Raw genomic sequence first — 17,500 nt, 5'->3', positions numbered from 1 at the left:
GGTATTTGTTCATTTAAACTAAAGTAAAACTTTCAAAAAAGATTATGCATTTGTTAACCTTCAATAAATACATTAAGAAAAAATTCATACCCACTACAGTTGTCGCTGTGACTCTTTATTTTGGAAAAGGAGAAGTCTTTCTCACATATGATACACTTCATTGATGGTCCAGTAGGTAAAGAAAATCCAGGAACCTATGAGATGAATTGTGTCAGTCTTGTATCATTCACTGCAAGTGCAATGTTACACTATTGCTGAAGGTTACACATGTTTAAAAAGATAGAAAATAAACACATTGAACTTTCAAATCCCCCTAAATAAAAATGCTAAATACATTTTAACTTCTTATTGACATATCCTTTTATGAACACACTTAGAATTATCATAAGAAATCAATAAATTCTTACTTGATCCATATTAAGTCAACTTCATATATATGACTGCAGAGCCAATTTGTGTCTCTGGATTTCGGAGGTATCTTGTACAGTACCCTTCATTAGGGCACAGAATCACAGAGAACTTACAGCTGTGTGTAGAGCCAGATATCTTTAAAAGCTCAAAGCCTCCACACTCATTTAAGTTTGGAAAAGATTCCATTAGGACTTGTGTGAATTCTTCAGGGCTGCTGTCATTTCCTTGAAATATATATATATATATATATATATATATATATATATATATATATATATATATATATATATAAATTATATGTTAACAGACAATAGTAGTATACACAAGCACTGAGGAAGAAAGGTATTTAGAAAAAAATAACTTTGAAGAACATATATGTTTAAAAATAGAAGTGAATACATACATATAAACCACATTTGTGTTCTCAAAAATTACGAGCACTACGATATATGGTTAAGTGTGTCGGAATTTGATATTTTTGAATCCGTCACTGGTTTATAGGGATTATGCAGCCATACACTGGTACATAGGAAACAAAGTATAATAATGCGATGTGTTGGCCGGGCAGCTATGCTCACCACTATACCACCAATGCTAGATAGAAACTTACCTACGCTTTATCCTTATAGAAAAAACAGCTACGCTTTATCCTCAGTTCTATGCAGGGTTAACTGTACTTATCTGAACAGTCCAATACGATGTTCAGCGCATGAATGCAATGCTGAGAAAAATGTACATGGTATTTTGCTGATTGTATCAAGATGAAAAACCAATACCCAACCAAATCAACCATGTGACTCGTTGGTCTAGGGGTATGATTCTCGCTTCAGGTGCGAGAGGTCCTGGGTTCAAATCCTAGACGAGTCCTTTTTTTTCTCATTCAGAGAGACCACTTCTTTTCTTGTTACTAGGCCCTGGTGCAAGACTGTAAAGTCCCCACATCCATTTACGTTTTCTTCCATATGATGATGTAGATATCCTTCTGTCTGGTGTTAATGGCTGAAGTGTAATGCTGGCTCCAGGGATCAGCTTATTTTGCCTCCCTGGCGCATCAGCACACAACGGCTGCGATGCTGGCTGCGGGGATCAACCACAGTGCGGCCTCCCCAGCGCATCAGCATGACAACCGTTTGGATTGAGCTAAGTAGGGTACATCTCTGGGGTTTTCAAGTGGGCACCTTCCATCCTCAGTGTTTCGTCGACTAGCCCACGACACCTCAAGAGGGCTCGACGGTGATTCTGGCGTCCCAGCATCACCCCCCTCCGTCCCCCACTCAACTCAGCCCAGCTTACTTACCTGTACATCAGCGTTTCTTTCTTTCTATTGTGCTTGAGATCCCCAGCCAGAATCTTTCCGTCTCAACCACAGCCAGTTGCTGGTCCTCTCTGCTGCTTCAGATAAGTTCTTCACTGTGCGACGCAACTCTTGGCCACTGAATCCGACGTCTCTGAGAAACCGGGTTGTAGAGTGTGCCACAAATCCTCGACAACCCACTTCCACTGGGTAAACCCGAACTCTCCATCCTCGCTGTTCCGCTTCAGTGGCTAGTTGAGCATGTCGCAGTTTCTTCCTCTCATACGCCTCATCTACAGCATCCTCCCATGGCACTGTTAACTCTACCAGGTGAACAAGGCGTGCTGATCCAGACCACAAGACAATATCTGGTCGAAGGTTAGTGGTGGCAATCTCAGGTGGAAAAATAAGCCGTTGACCAACATCTGCCAGCATTTTCCAGTCTCTAGCAGCTTCCAGTTGTCCTGGGCGAGGATTGGTTTTAACACCTTTTCTTGGTGGTTGCTCTCCTGGGCGGAGGAATGTTGTCTTTTGTGTGTAATGTTTTGATGGAACAGGTGACAACTTATTGGTCATGTTACGCTTGTCTTCCAATGCTAAGGCCAAACATCGCAGCACCTGGTCATGGCGCCAAGTAAACCGTCCTTGGCTAAGAGCCACCTTACATCCTGTCAAAATGTGCCTTAATGTTGCAGGTGATGAACACAAAGGACATGAGGGATCCTCTCCTACTCAGAGGTTTAGGTTCTGTGGTGATGGGAGAACTTCATATGTTGACCTGATGAGGAAACTGATCCTGCTCTGTTTCATTGACCATAGGTCCATAATCTTGCGTTGTTCCACACTCTCCCATCTCATCCATCTCATCCATTCTCCCTGCTTGGCCTGGGAAATGGCCTTTATACACCTCATCCTCTCCTCCTGCTTTTGCACCTCGTTGACTACCAGCTTCCTCCTTTGAGCTGGGGCTGCCTTGTGCCATGTAGGAGGAGCTGAACTGAAACCAAGACCCCCTCTTCCATGCTGAACTTGCCCCATGATATCACCAATTCGAAGGGCAGCCTTTGCATCTTCCACAGCTTTCTTTGCCGCCCACTTTCTTCCAGTTTTCAACACAGGTGCTGCCTCCCTTACGCATTTATCGCGTGACTCTACTAATGTCATTTCCAGTCTGACCTTGGCGCACTTAAACTCCTCGGTTAGAGCAGAGACTGGTAGCTGCAGTATTCCTTTACCATAAAGTCCCACTCTGCTGAGGCAGCGTGGAACTCCCAACCACTATATGAAGTAGGTTACAATAACAATTAAAAACGTAAATGCTGCCATCATGTAGCAGTGTTATTTGTTTATTCTAATATACACCGCCTTTTTGTATTACTCTGTTATTTATTAGCCGGTGTCAAATCGGAAGTATTAATACTGTAATTAAAATAATTAATATAATTTGATAAAAACAACAATGATAAGAACAATAACAATAATAATAAGTCAATATAATACAATACATCATATTATTTATTAATTATGTCAGGAACCATGGACTGAGGCAGATAGGCAAGTTCCTGCTTCAAGTAATTTTTAAATTAACTACATTTGGTAACTTTGTAAGGTGGTGTTTGAATTGAGTTAGTGTGTGATTAGAACCAGGTGAGTGGTTTAATGAATAGAAGTTGATTTGCTGTGTGATTGGTTTCCGCGCAGTTTAGTTGGTTCTTTTGCCACGCAGTTGTTTTATATATATTAGGTAGCCTATTTCTGCGCCAGCCAACTGAAGAGCCTCAACAAAAGAGCCGGGAGTCTAGCTGTGGGAGTCTACAGGTAACCAGCGTCTGAGGCCAGATAGGTAATTGGTCCTGCTCCTACGTGTATGTGATTTTATACCAGGTAGTGTGGTTATTTGAATAATAGGGTATTTGCAATTTGTAATTGTATCAGGGAGGTTGGTTTATTAACTTGAAGAGAGTCGTTTGCATTTGGATTGGTCTCCACACAGCCTTGTGTAGTGGTGTGATCCCCTTTGAAGTGTGTAAAAGTATTGTCAATAGAGCAGTTAGCAGTTGTGCCAGTCCCCTTGCAAAGTGAGGTGGAACCTATTTAAGGGTGGGCATATAATAGTTGTCAGTCTACAGGAACCAGGGACTGAGGCAGATAGGCAAGTTCCTGCTTCAAGTAATTTTTAATTAACTACATTTGGTAACTTTGTAAGGTGGTGTTTTGAATTAGCTGAGTTAGTGTGTGATTAGTACCAGGTGAGTGGTTTAATTGAATAGAAGTTGATTTGCTGTTTGATTGGTTTCCACGCAGTTTAGCTGGTTCTTTTGCCACGCAGTTGTTTTATATATATTAGGCAGCCTGTTTCTGCGCCAGCCAACCGAAGAGCCTCAACAAAAGAGCCGGGAGTCTTGCTGTGGGAGTCCAGTGAGGGGAGGCCTGCGCCGAGACACTGTTCCAATAGATCCGAACCTAACGGCGCTCTGGAAGAAGCCATCTACTAGTCAGGTCCGTACCCTCCACCCCACTGCTCCCACTATGCCTTTTTATCTCACCTGTCCTGCTATGACTGTCTCTCACATCCCTGTTCTGTCCTCTCGCCCTCGTCCTCTGCCCTCCCTCCGCCGCTGCTCCTCCAACCTCAGATATCCGCAAACTCTTTAACACCTCTCCCTCCCCCGCACCCACTCCTGCTCCAACCCCTACACCCACTGCACCCCCTACTAACTCACCCTCCTTCTCCACCTTCTCACCCCTCTCAGACTCTGACCTCTCCTCCCTGCTCCAGGGTCACAAACCCACCACGTGTGCCCTGGACTCCCTCCCAACTCCCCTCTTTCAAGCTGCTGCTCCTGCTCTACTTCCCTTCATCTCCTCCCTTCTCAACACCTCTCTCTCCTTTCTGGTCTCTTTCCCTCTGCCTTCAAAAAAGCCTCTATCACTCCCCTCCTCAAAAAACCTACCCTCGACCCCACCTCCCTCCAGAGCTACCGTCCCGTCTCCCTCCTACCCTTCCTCTCAAAAACCCTCGAGCGGACTGTACACCGCCAGCTCTCTGCTTTCCTGTCCAACCACTCTCTGCTCGACCCTCTCCAATCTGGCTTCCGCTCTGCTCACTCCACTGAAACCGCCCTCCTGTCTGTCACCAACTCACTAAAGTCTGCCCGAGCTGCCTCTCTCTCCTCTGTCCTAATTCTCCTCGATCTCTCTGCTGCCTTTGACACTGTCGATCACTCTATCCTACTATTCTCTCTTGCTGACCTGGGAATCTCTGGAACTGCTCTGGCCTGGTTCTCCTCCTACCTCTCCAACCGCACTTACCAGGTAACCTGGCGTGGAGCAACCTCCACACCTCGCCCTCTCTCAACAGGAGTCCCCCAAGGGTCAGTCTTGGGCCCTCTCCTGTTCTCTCTCTACACCCGCTCCCTGGGCCCCCTCATCGCATCCTATGGTTTCTCATACCATTTCTATGCTGATGATGCTCAGATTTTCCTCTCCTTCCCCACCTCTGACTCCACAATCCCCTCCCGTATCTCTACCTGTCTGTCTGCTATCTCCTCCTGGATGCACTCGCATCATCTCAAACTCAACCTCTCTAAATCTGACCTCCTTTTCTTTACCTCCTCCTCCCCCTCCTCTGATCTCTCTATCTCTGTTCCTCCTGGAATGTACCACACTCTCTCCCTCTTCCTCCGCTAAGAACCTCGGAGTCACCCTGGACCCCTGCCTCTCTTATTCCCAGCACATCTCCACTCTGGCACGCTGTCACAAAGACGGCCAGAGTGGGTGGCGTCAGACCAGAAGCAGGAAGGAATACAGAGAGACATGGGGTTGTGATGAGCTGAGTGCAATGGCTGCACTCCGCGTTTATTAACAAATAAAAGGTTTTAACACAAAACAAAACAGGGCACGGCACTGGTAGCCAAAATAAAGAGACAAACAAAACGGACAGACACTAACAAACAGGGGCGAACAAACACGGTGAGAAACACTACTTATTATTCTTGTTATTATTATTTTACCTCCTCTCTCTCTCTCTCCCCCGTTCTTTCGCCCTGAACACCCAAACCCCGAGTGACAGAAACGTGCATCTATATATACTGTTGTGCTGGGATTCAATTACTAATTAATTACTCACTTGAATCCCAGCACGTGAATTCATTACGTGAAACCCCGTGTTCACATATTATATTTTAAATGCACGTGCGTGATGTGCAATCCCGTGCCTAAATACAAATATACAATTTAAATACACGTGAAACACAGACCCGTTTATATCCTGTGTACCAATGACTATACACCAACATTAACACACGCACGCAACATACAACACAGAACACACAAATGCACACAGGGGCGGGGCACTTTGCCACATATACCCCCCCTTGTGCGCAGCACACATGGCCTCAACGGCCACCACCCCCCTTAAATACCCAGCAGTCCAGGCCAAAGTCTCGGGCTGGGAAGGGAGGCTTCAGTGGGCCCATGGCTGGAAATGCTGTCAGCTCCCCTGCCGGTAGTGGCACGGCTGACAGCATGCTGGTCCCGTCCTGCAGCGAAAAAGCTGCGGGGGCAGGTGGTCCCCCGACCTCCCCCTTCTTCGTAGCCGGCAGCTCCCTCCTGTGGGGCTCCGGCCACAAGAACTCCTGCAGCGAAACTGCTGCTGGGGAAAGTGGTCTCCAGACCTCCTCCCCCTTCTTCGTGGCCGGCAGCTCCCCTTTCTGGGGCTCCGGCCACCGTACTCCCTGCGGAGGTACGGGCAGCAGAGGCAGCTCCTGCTCCTCTGCTCCGGGCGGTGGCGGAGGCAGAGGCAGCTCCAGCTCCTCTGCTCCTGGCGGTGGTGGAGGCAGAGGCAGCTCCAGCTCCTCTGCTCCTGGCGGTGGTGGAGGCAGAGGCAGCTCCAGCTCCTCTGCTCCTGGCGGTGGTGGAGGCAGAGGCAGCTCCAGCTCCTCTGCTCCTAGTGGAGGAAGCGGTGGAGGTGGCGGAGGCAGAGGCAGCTCCTGCTCCTCTGCTCCTAGTGGAGGAAGCGGTGGAGGTGGCGGAGGCAGAGGCAGCTCCTGCTCCTCTGCTCCTTCCGGTGGAGGTGGCGGAGACAGAGGCAGCTCCTGCTGCTCTGTTCCTGCCGGTGGAGGTGGCGGAGGCAGAGGCAGTTCCTCTGCTCCTGGCGGCGCTGGCTCCCTCCGCTGTGGCGGCTGGGCTGGTGCGCGCCGTGCTGCCTTCAGCAGCATGAATAGAGGCTGCTGGGGGACACCAGCCTCCTGCCCCTCTCCCCCCCAAAAATTTCCAGGGGGTTGGGCCTGTAACTCCTCCCCTTCCGGCTCTTGGGGCTGAACCAGCAGGCATTTTCCCTCTGCTGGTGGCTTGGGTCCCAGAGCTGTGGAAGCCCCGACTTGCCTCCCTTTGGGCTGTGGACGCACCGACTCCTCCCTTTTGGGCTGTGGACGCACCGACTCCTCCCTTTTGGGCTGTGGACGCACCGACTCCCCCCTCTTGGGCTGTGGACATTCGGGCTCCTCCCACTCAGGCGTAGGACGTTCGGGCTCCTCCCACTCAGGCGTAGGACGTTCAGGCTCCTCCCACTCAGGCGTAGGATGTTCGGGCTCCTCCCACTCAGGCACTGGCGAGCTGGCATAGGGGCATCCTGACCAGTCATGTCCCCCTTCCTCACACCGCCCGCACCAGCTCGGTGGAACCTCGGAGCAGTCCCTCCAGCGGTGATCCACCTCTCCGCACCAGGTGCACCAGGGGAACAGGTTCTCTGGCTCCTCTGGTCGCTGTTGCACTTGGGGTTGGGGCGGTGGGAGCAGCAGTCTACCTCCCCCTGCTGGTGGTGGAGACTGAGGCGACCCCTGCTCCTCCCTCTCCTGATGGACAGGGCAGTGGGCCACGAAGTGCTCACCTCCGCAGATGGGGCATCGTTGGGGTAGCTGTCCGAGGGGGTACCAGGGGCAGTTGGTGCTGGAATGCCCAGGCTCAGCACAGCAGTAACACCCGGGCTGCTGTTCCTCCTCCTCCTCACCTTAGAAGGGGCAGATCGCCACCGTGTGTCCTTGGACCCCACAGGCCATGCACCAGCCTTGGACCTCGAGGCCCCCGAGGAGGTCCTCCAGGTCCCGGCAGCCGTCTCTCCAGCCTTCCATTTTCCCCTCGGGGTGCACCAACCAGTCCCATATTTCTCGGGACGGTGGGGAACCCGGTGGCAGTGGGGTGGCTACTGCTGGTTGGGGTGACCGCTGCTTCTGCTGCTTCCTGCAGCTCTTTCTCCCCATCCCTCTTCTTGCTCTTACTTTTTTTTTTTTTTTTTTTTTTTTTTTGTAATCCAGACCCCTCCTGGTCTGACGCTTGGAGGCGCGGCTATCCCACTTCTGACACCACGTGTCACAAAGACGGCCAGAGTGGGTGGCGTCAGACCAGAAGCAGGAAGGAATACAGAGAGACATGGGGTTGTGATGAGCTGAGTGCAATGGCTGCACTCCGCGTTTATTAACAAATAAAAGGTTTTAACACAAAACAAAACAGGGCACGGCACTGGTAGCCAAAATAAAGAGACAAACAAAACGGACAGACACTAACAAACAGGGACGAACAAACACGGTGAGAAACACTACTTATTATTCTTGTTATTATTATTTTACCTCCTCTCTCTCTCTCTCCCCCGTTCTTTCGCCCTGAACACCCAAACCCCGAGTGACAGAAACGTGCATCTATATATACTGTTGTGCTGGGATTCAATTACTAATTAATTACTCACTTGAATCCCAGCACGTGAATTCATTACGTGAAACCCCGTGTTCACATATTATATTTTAAATGCACGTGCGTGATGTGCAATCCCGTGCCTAAATACAAATATACAATTTAAATACACGTGAAACACAGACCCGTTTATATCCTGTGTACCAATGACTATACACCAACATTAACACACGCACGCAACATACAACACAGAACACACAAATGCACACAGGGGCGGGGCACTTTGCCACACACGCACTTGCCGATTCTTCCTGAGCAACATCCGAAGAATCCGACCCTTCCTCACCAACTACGCCACCCAGCTCCTGGTCCAGGCCTTGGTACTCTCCCGCCTAGACTACTGCAACTCCCTCCTGGCTGGCCTCCCTGCGTCCGCCACCCGTCCGCTCCAGCTCATCCAGAACTCCGTTACACGCCTGGTGTTCTCTCTGCCTCGCTTCGCCCACGCTACTCCACTACTCCACTCACTCCACTGGCTCCCGATCACCGCTCGCATCCAATTCAAGACTCTTGTACTAGCCTACAGATGCCTTGACCAGACTGCACCCAGCTACCTCCAGACCCTCATCTTTCCCTACACCCCCACTCGACCTCTCCGCTCCGCCTGCACTAGAAGACTGTCTCTACCTCCTCTGCGCTCCCCTGCCTCCAGAGCCCGCTCCTTTTCCACCCTCGCCCCGCAGTGGTGGAATGACCTTCCTACAGATGTCAGGACTGCCCAGTCCCTGACCACATTCCCGCGCCTCCTCAAGACTCACCTCTTCAGAAAGCACCTGTAGAACTCCTCTGTTCTTCGCTTGGGACACTTATCACCCTTCCTTAAATGCGCTTTACTTGCTCTTATCTGCCCCCTATTTTACTGCATTTAATCCTGTACGTCAGAGTACTGTAATCTGCCACGTGTTTAATCTGTACTATTTTGTATTTAATCATATCCTGATGTAACTATCACTGACACTTATCTGCTGTATCATTGTATTGTATTGTCACACTTGTACTTGCTTGAACCAAAGTCATTGTATTTATCTTGCTCTTAATTGTATTACTTGTACTGTGATACTTGAAATGTATTTGCTTTCAATTGTAAGTCGCCCTGGATAAGGGCGTCTGCTCAGAAATAAATAATAATAATAATAATCGTGATTTTGTTTGTGATTCCAGCATTTCTTCTCCCTCCTCCCTCAAACACAGCTGCTGCTGAACTTAATAAAAAATATATAAATAAAAAGAAACAGCCAGTTTATGCAAAAACACTGTAAATACATTGAAAGCAACATTTGATGTTACTTTTTTTCTTATTTTCCTAATGACTGAACAATCAACCAAATAGTATATCCATACATTTTAATCCACCTATTTTAATAATATGTATTAATTTGATTAATTAGTTAATATTGAAACATATATCAAAATACTCTATACTTTTAATTTTAATAGATTCAAATTAGTCACAAAAAAATTAACCAAAGCCATCAACTGAATTTATAAATTAATGTTATCAAGTACATTAGATAGTGTGAATGTTTATATAAAGTAAACACGCCTGCGTCTCAATTTAGTCCATTACACAAATGCATTAAACACAGTTTATATAAACAAAAAACAAATGCATTAAACACAGTTTATATAAACAAAAAACAACTGTCTATAAACACACTTAACAAATTAAAACCACACAATCGTGCAGTATTTATGAAGAACTATAAAAAGCCCACAATAACTAATAAAAAATATAGCGTGTACACAGTATAGCGTGTACACAAATACGCTTGTCTTTGTGGATCCCATAAAAAAAAAAGAAGTAAATCAAGATCTGTCAAACAAGTGGGTAGTTTGCTGCAGTTTGTTATTTGAAATAGCAATAATAATTGTAAGGTGATCCACTGTAATATATATCTATATCTATATCTCTCTCTCTCTCTCTCTCTCTCTCTCTCTCTCTCTCTCTCTCTCTCTCTCTATATATAGATAGATAGATAGATAGATAGATAGATAGATATATAATCGGAAGTGTTCTGATTTGAATACAAGTTGCACCTGTTTATTTAACTATTATTGGATTATTGGATCTTCTGTTAAAAAAATAATGTTTGTTCTTTATTTTGAAAAATAAAACGTCAATGCACTGATTATCGTTGATAAATGCCTATACGATAATCGAATACGAAATTAGGGTGCATTAAGATCAGTCTTGATCCAGTCACGTTATTATTGACATGCCTTGTTTGATCTGTGCACCGCTGCAGAAAGACCACCGCTGCAGCGCACATTTCACGCGGCGTGAGCTGGGGTGTGAGGATAGGGCAGAAGAAGCAGAAAGGAGCGGTTAGAAAGGACCGGACTGAGGTGGGCACGGGTGCTGAGTGGGGAGCGGGGGAAGGGCGCCTGATTGCGGGCGAGGAGTAAAGAGAGATTCCGCAGACAAAGCTTGAGGGAAAAGGAGTTGTATTTAATGGAATGCCGAGATGCAAAAGTTTGACCCCGACGTGATTTGAACACGCAGCCTTCTGATCTGGAGTCAGACGCGCTACCGTTGCGCCACGAGGTCGGTATATCAGACGTGTCACAGATTCCTGTAATAATAATATACTAAGGTGAAATTTACCAGCACACCAGTATATTCTGGATCCGTCACTGGTTTATAGGGATTATGCAACGATATACCGGTACATAGGAAACAAAGTATAAAATAAAAGAGATGCGCTGGCCGGGAATCGAACCCGAGTCAACTGCTTGGAAGGCAGCTATGCTCATCACTATACCACCAACGCTACATCGACTACATTGAAACTTACCTACGCTTTATCCTTATAGAAAAACAGCTACGCGCTATCCGTAGTTCTATGCAGGGTTAACTAATTATCAGTTTACTTATCTGAACGGTCCAACACAATGTTGAGAGCATGAATGTGATGCTGAGAAAAATGTACGTGGTATTTTGCTGAAAAAGCAATACCCAGCAATAGTAACCGTGTGGCTCGTTGGTCTAGGGGTATGATTCTCGCTTAGGGTGCGAGAGGTCCCGGGTTCAAATCCCGGACGAGCCCGCTTTTTTTTTTCTGTTGAGAGACCACTTTTTTTTCTTGTTACTAGGCCCTGGTGCAAGACTATAAAGTCCCCACATCAATTTGTTTCAGTTATTTATCATATCCTTATTAAACATTTTTGTTTCTACATGGCGGATTTAAAAAGAAAATGCACATTTTTCGATTATATCAAAAAAGTGTACTTATCTTTCAATTGACAGTATAGCCAAAGCAGACAATCTCTCTTGTGACATATTACATACCAAAATTAGAAATAAATACATGAATAAATACACAAATTAATAAATAAATATCGAAATAAATAAATACACCGACATTATTTATTTATTTCAATATTTATTTATTTCAACATTTATTTATTTATTTATTCGTTTCCTTTTTCCACTTTGCTTTTTACATTTCACTCTGCGCTTTTACATTTCCTTGCAAGTATTTCCTTTTCTGCTTCGCTATTTACATTTCGATGTGGTCTCTATTTCTTTTTACATTTCAATGTGCCAAAACTGCTAACCCAATAGTTGGTGCAGTAGTTGTTAATGGCAACAACATTCCTGGGGAGCTGGTTCCAGACCCTCACAGAGAATTGTGAGGGTCTGGAACCAAGTTGAAGCTGACACCCTGGGATCCTTCAAGAAGCTGCTTGATGAAATTCTGGGATCAATAAGCTACTAACAACCAAACGAGCAAGATGGGCTGAATGGCCTCCTCTCGTTTGTAAACTTTCTTATGTTCTTATTCGATTAAGTTTGACTAAATAAAGGTCCTGTGTTGTAATTTTATTTTATTTTTTTCAGTACAGTAGTTACAAAAATGTCTCAATGTTACAATATTATTAGAAGAGACCTGTTGATTTTTGCCAATCAAATAGATGCAAACTCTGTGTCTCAGGACTATATTCTCTACCGTGTTGAAGTGGCGAACCTGGACGTCTGTACTTAGATATATCAGTCAGCGCAATCAAATATTACATAGTCTGGTCTGACTGCCTCCGACATTGCCAACTTCTTGTCAGTGTCTGAAAGAACAATTCGGGGAAGAATGGAAGAGAATAACACACGGTAAGAAAGAGCAAAATGCACAAATTGGTTTTACGATTTATTTCTCGATGTTTGTTTCGGAAGTGCTTATTCTTTTTGTTGTTTTTGCCAATAGAGTTTCAGACTTGTATTCAACTCTGGGTGACGATGAGCTGGACTGCATTGTTTCTGTAATCCATCATAACTACCCCAATACTGGTTACAAAATGATGCCTGGTCACCTAAAATGGCGAGGCATTCGGATTCAGAGTAAGGTGTATTTTCTTTCTTGTTAGTTTTCCCCACTCCTAAGTGGAACCAGAACCGAACCAACATACAACAAACACTAACCCCATTTAGTAGTGGTTATTGTGATTAGAATCTATTTCTAGCTTACTGAAAACGAACAAGTGCTATAGCTCTGTTTTACTCGTATCATTATTATTTTAGATTTGTGAGAGTTTAAAAAGCTTGTGTAAAATGTGAAGTACAAATCGACTTGTAAATGATTTAGCACGGTACTGTACTAATACAATGATTTTAAAGTTTCAGAAACCCTTGTTACTTTTAGCAATAGCTATGAAACGGCAGACTCATAGTGAGCTGTGCCTGTTTTGAAATCTCTCTTTTTTATCAGGTGGCGTGTAGTCATTTATGTGAAGGCTTTAGCCGGCTGATTGTTTTTAAAGCTGCCACCAACAACGGAGCCTGCCCGGGTGAAATCAGATAAAGGGGGAGGAAATGTAGACGTGGCACACTTCATGGTGAACAGCAGAGGGGAGAACAGAAGTTCACACATCACTGGGTGAAGTGTGCACAATCAGAGGTAAATATGAACTTAATATTACACTAGGTGGATGATGCTCCTTGTCTGTGGTACTATAGTATCCATTTAACTGACACACTTGTTGATGGCACCTCTACTGTTTCTTTTTCTACAAGGTCTGTGCTCTGAAGTGAAGTCGCCTGCGCTCTAAAATAATAAATATGAATTCAGAATCATTTAGTATCAAGTGACTAAGAAGTTGTGAACAGCAATGTTGGTCCTCCACCAAAACAAAGGCCATTAAGGATGACTGATCACATGCATAAGCAGGTCCCACACATTATCAGATAAATGAGAATTAGGTGTACTCAGAAAAATGTCTCTCTTGATAAGTAAAATATATTTTAAAACTATTTGTACCCTATCTTCCTGCTGTAGGCGTAGTCTGGTATCTAGTCAGCGTGGTATGTGGGAGGTAGAACTATTGACAAAGTGAAGTAACGTTTGTAAATACTAAAGGATCCTGGTGAAACAGTGCTATGTAAATGTCAAGCAAAACTGGCATAGATACCACAAAAGACTAGCTTAACATGGCTATGTTTGTGGAGAGTATGTTGGGTAATACTGTATTGTATGGCATAAAACCCCAACAGTCTTGTATTATAAGGGATGTCCCATTCAATAAAAATATTCTATTCCATAATTAATCAGTATAAAAATATTCAAGGAGACCAGTACCCTTATTAAGATTTGCTAGAATTACCATTTCCTAAAACTTTCAAAAAAGATTATGCATTTGTTAACCTTCAATAAATACATTAAGAAAAAATTCAAACCCACTACAGTTGTCGCTGTGACTCTTTATTTTGGAAAAGGAGAAGTCTTTCTCACATATAATACACTTCATTGATGGTCCAGTAGGTAAAGAAAATCCAGGAACCTATGAGATGAATTGTGTCAGTCTTGTATCATTCACTGCAAGTGCAATGTTACACTATTGCTGAAGGTTACGCATGTTTAAAAAGATAGAAAATAAACACATTGAACTTTCAAATCCCCCTAAATAAAAATGCTAAATACATTTTAACTTCTTATTGACATATCCTTTTATGAACACACTTAGAATTATCATAAGAAATCAATAAATTCTTACTTGATCCATATTAAGTCAACTTCATATATATGACTGCAGATCCAATTTGTGTCTCTGGATTTCGGAGGTATCTTGTACAGTACCCTTCATTAGGGCACAGAATCACAGAGAACTTACAGCTGTGTGTAGAGCCAGATATCTATAAAAGCTCAAAGCCTCCACACTCATTTAAGTTTGGAAAAGATTCCATTAGGACTTGTGTGAATTCTTCAGGGCTGCTATCATTTCCTTGAAATATATCTATATATATATATATATCTATATATATATATATCTATATATATATATATCTATATATATATCTATATATATAAATTATATGTTAACAGACAATAGTAGTATACACAAGCACTGAGGAAGAAAGGTATTTAGAAAAAAATAACTTTGAAGAACATATATGTTTAAAAATAGAAGTGAATACATACATATAAACCACATTTGTGTTCTCAAAAATTACGAGCACTACGGTATATGGTTAAGTGAGTCGGAATTTGATATTTTTGAATCCGTCACTGGTTTATAGGGATTATGCAGCCATACACTGGTACATAGGAAACAAAGTATAATAATGCGATGCGTTGGCCGGGAATCGTATCCGGGTCAACTGCTTGGAAAGCAGTTATGCTCACCACTATACCACCAACACTAGATAGAAACTTACCTACGCTTTATCCTCATAGAAAAAACAGCTAGGCTTTATCCTCAGTTCTATGCAGGGTTAACTGTACTTATCTGAACAGTCCAATATGATGTTCAGCACATGAATGCAATGCTGAGAAAAATGTACATGGTATTTTGCTGATAGTATCAAGATGACAAAACAATACCCAGCCAAATCAACCATGTGACTCGTTGGTCTTGGGGTAGATTCTCGCTTCGGGTGCGAGAGGGCCCGGGTTCAAATCCTGGACGAGCCCTTTTTTTTCTCATTCAGAGAGACCACTTCTTTTCTTGTTACTAGGCCCTGGTGCAAGACTGTAAAGTCCCCACATAAATGTTTTTCAGTTATTAAGCAGATCCATATTGAACATTGGTAGGTACCTATTTAGATTACATTCTTTATAAACTGAAAAATAAAACTAATAATAATAATAATAATAATAATAATAATAATAATAATAATAATAATACCCCAGACAGCTGTAGCTGTTTTCTCGTGCAGGATACACATTCTAGTATTGGCATTTGCGGTAACTTTTTAAACTCTGGAAGTTATTTTCCTCACAACATTTATAAATGATTTTAGTTTAATGAAAATGTATTAAATTATGGTTTTAATAATCTGTATCCTTTTTTGTTGCCCTAGGTTGTTATTCACTATATGAAGTAGGTTACAATAACAATTAAAAACGTAAATGCTGCCATCATGTAGCAGTGTTATTTGTTTATTCTAATATACACCGCCTTTTTGTATTACTCTGTTATTTATTAGCCGGTATCAAATCGGAAGTATTAATACTGTAATTAAAATAATTAATATAATTTGATAAAAACAACAATGATAAGAACAATAACAATAATAATAAGTCAATATAATACAATACATCATATTATTTATTAATTATGTCAGGAACCATGGACTGAGGCAGATAGGCAAGTTCCTGCTTCAAGTAATTTTTAAATTAACTACATTTGGTAACTTTGTAAGGTGGTGTTTGAATTGAGTTAGTGTGTGATTAGAACCAGGTGAGTGGTTTAATGAATAGAAGTTGATTTGCTGTTTGATTGGTTTCCACGCAGTTTAGTTGGTTCTTTTGCCACGCAGTTGTTTTATATATATTAGGCAGCCTGTTTCTGCGCCAGCCAACCGAAGAGCCTCAACAAAAGAGCCGGGAGTCTTGCTGTGGGAGTCCAGCGAGGGGAGGCCTGCGCCGAGACACTGTTCCAATAGATCCGAACCTAACGGCGCTCTGGAAGAAGCCATCTACTAGTCAGGTCCGTACCCTCCACCCCACTGCTCCCACTATGCCTATTTATCTCACCTGTCCTGCTATGACTGTCTCTCACATCCCTGTTCTGTCCTCTCGCCCTCGTCCTCTGCCCTCCCTCCGCCGCTGCTCCTCCAACCTCAGATATCCGCAAACTCTTCAACACCTCTCCCTCCCCCGCACCCACTCCTGCTCCAACTCCTACACCCACTGCACCCCCTACTAACTCACCCTCCTTCTCCACCTTCTCACCCCTCTCAGACTCTGACCTCTCCTCCCTGCTCCAGGGTCACAAACCCACCACGTGTGCCCCGACCCCCTCCCCACTCACCTCTTTCAAGCTGCTGCTCCTGCTCTACTTCCCTTCATCTCCTCCCTTCTCAACACCTCTCTCCTTTCTGGTCTCTTTCTCTCTGCCTTCAAAAAAGCCTCTATCACTCCCCTCCTCAAAAAACCTACCCTCGACCCCACCTCCCTCCAGAGCTACCGTCCCGTCTCCCTCCTACCCTTCCTCTCAAAAACCCACGAGCGGACTGTCCCCTATTTTACTGCATTTAATCCTGTACGTCAGAGTACTGTAATCTGCCATGTGTTTAATCTGTACTATTTTGTATTTAATCATATTCTGATGTAACTATCACTGACACTTATCTGCTGTATCATTGTATTGTATTGTCACACTTGTACTTGCTTGAACCAAAGTCATTGTATTTATCTTGCTCTTAATTGTATTACTTGTACTGTGATACTTGAAATGTATTTGCTTTCGATTGTAAGTCGCCCTGGATAAGGGCGTCTGCTCAGAAATAAATAATAATAATAATAATCGTGATTTTGTTTGTGATTCCAGCATTTCTCCTCCCTCCTCCCTCAAACACAGCTGCTGCTGAACTTAATAAAAAATATATAAATAAAAAGAAACAGCCAGTTTATGCAAAAACACTGTAAATACATTGAAAGCAACATTTGATGTTACTTTTTTTCTTATTTTCCTAATGACTGAACAATCAACCAAATAGTATATCCATACATTTTAATCCACCTATTTTAATAATATGTATTAATTTGATTAATTAGTTAATATTGAAACATATATCAAAATACTCTATACTTTTAATTTTAATAGATTCAAATTAGT

General features: G+C 43.6%; 1 long non-coding RNA gene and 3 other non-coding genes across 5 annotated transcripts in view; 2 read left to right on the top strand and 2 right to left on the bottom strand.

Moving 5' to 3' along the window:
* Window positions 1–556, top strand: part of LOC131698971 (uncharacterized) — a 2,031-nt gene extending 1,475 nt beyond the window's left edge. For both annotated transcript variants that reach the window (XR_009307965.1, XR_009307964.1), the window contains one exon: window positions 1–556. This exon is cut by the window's left edge. This is a non-coding gene — a long non-coding RNA (uncharacterized LOC131698971).
* Window positions 557–10,928: 10,372 nt separating this feature from the next.
* Window positions 10,929–11,000, bottom strand: trnaw-cca (transfer RNA tryptophan (anticodon CCA)). The gene has a single exon. It is a non-coding gene; the product is annotated as a tRNA-Trp (tRNA).
* A 151-nt stretch (window positions 11,001–11,151) lies between these two features.
* trnag-ucc (transfer RNA glycine (anticodon UCC)) lies at window positions 11,152–11,223 on the bottom strand. The gene has a single exon. It is a non-coding gene; the product is annotated as a tRNA-Gly (tRNA).
* A 204-nt stretch (window positions 11,224–11,427) lies between these two features.
* On the top strand, window positions 11,428–11,499 carry trnap-agg (transfer RNA proline (anticodon AGG)). Its single transcript has one exon. It is a non-coding gene; the product is annotated as a tRNA-Pro (tRNA).
* Window positions 11,500–17,500: the final 6,001 nt, after the last annotated feature.

Source organism: Acipenser ruthenus, chromosome 20, assembly GCF_902713425.1.
Source record: "Acipenser ruthenus chromosome 20, fAciRut3.2 maternal haplotype, whole genome shotgun sequence".
NCBI lineage: Eukaryota > Metazoa > Chordata > Actinopteri > Acipenseriformes > Acipenseridae > Acipenser > Acipenser ruthenus.
The sequence above is the reverse complement of the archived record's forward strand: the minus strand, read 5'-3'. Positions and strand labels throughout refer to the sequence as shown.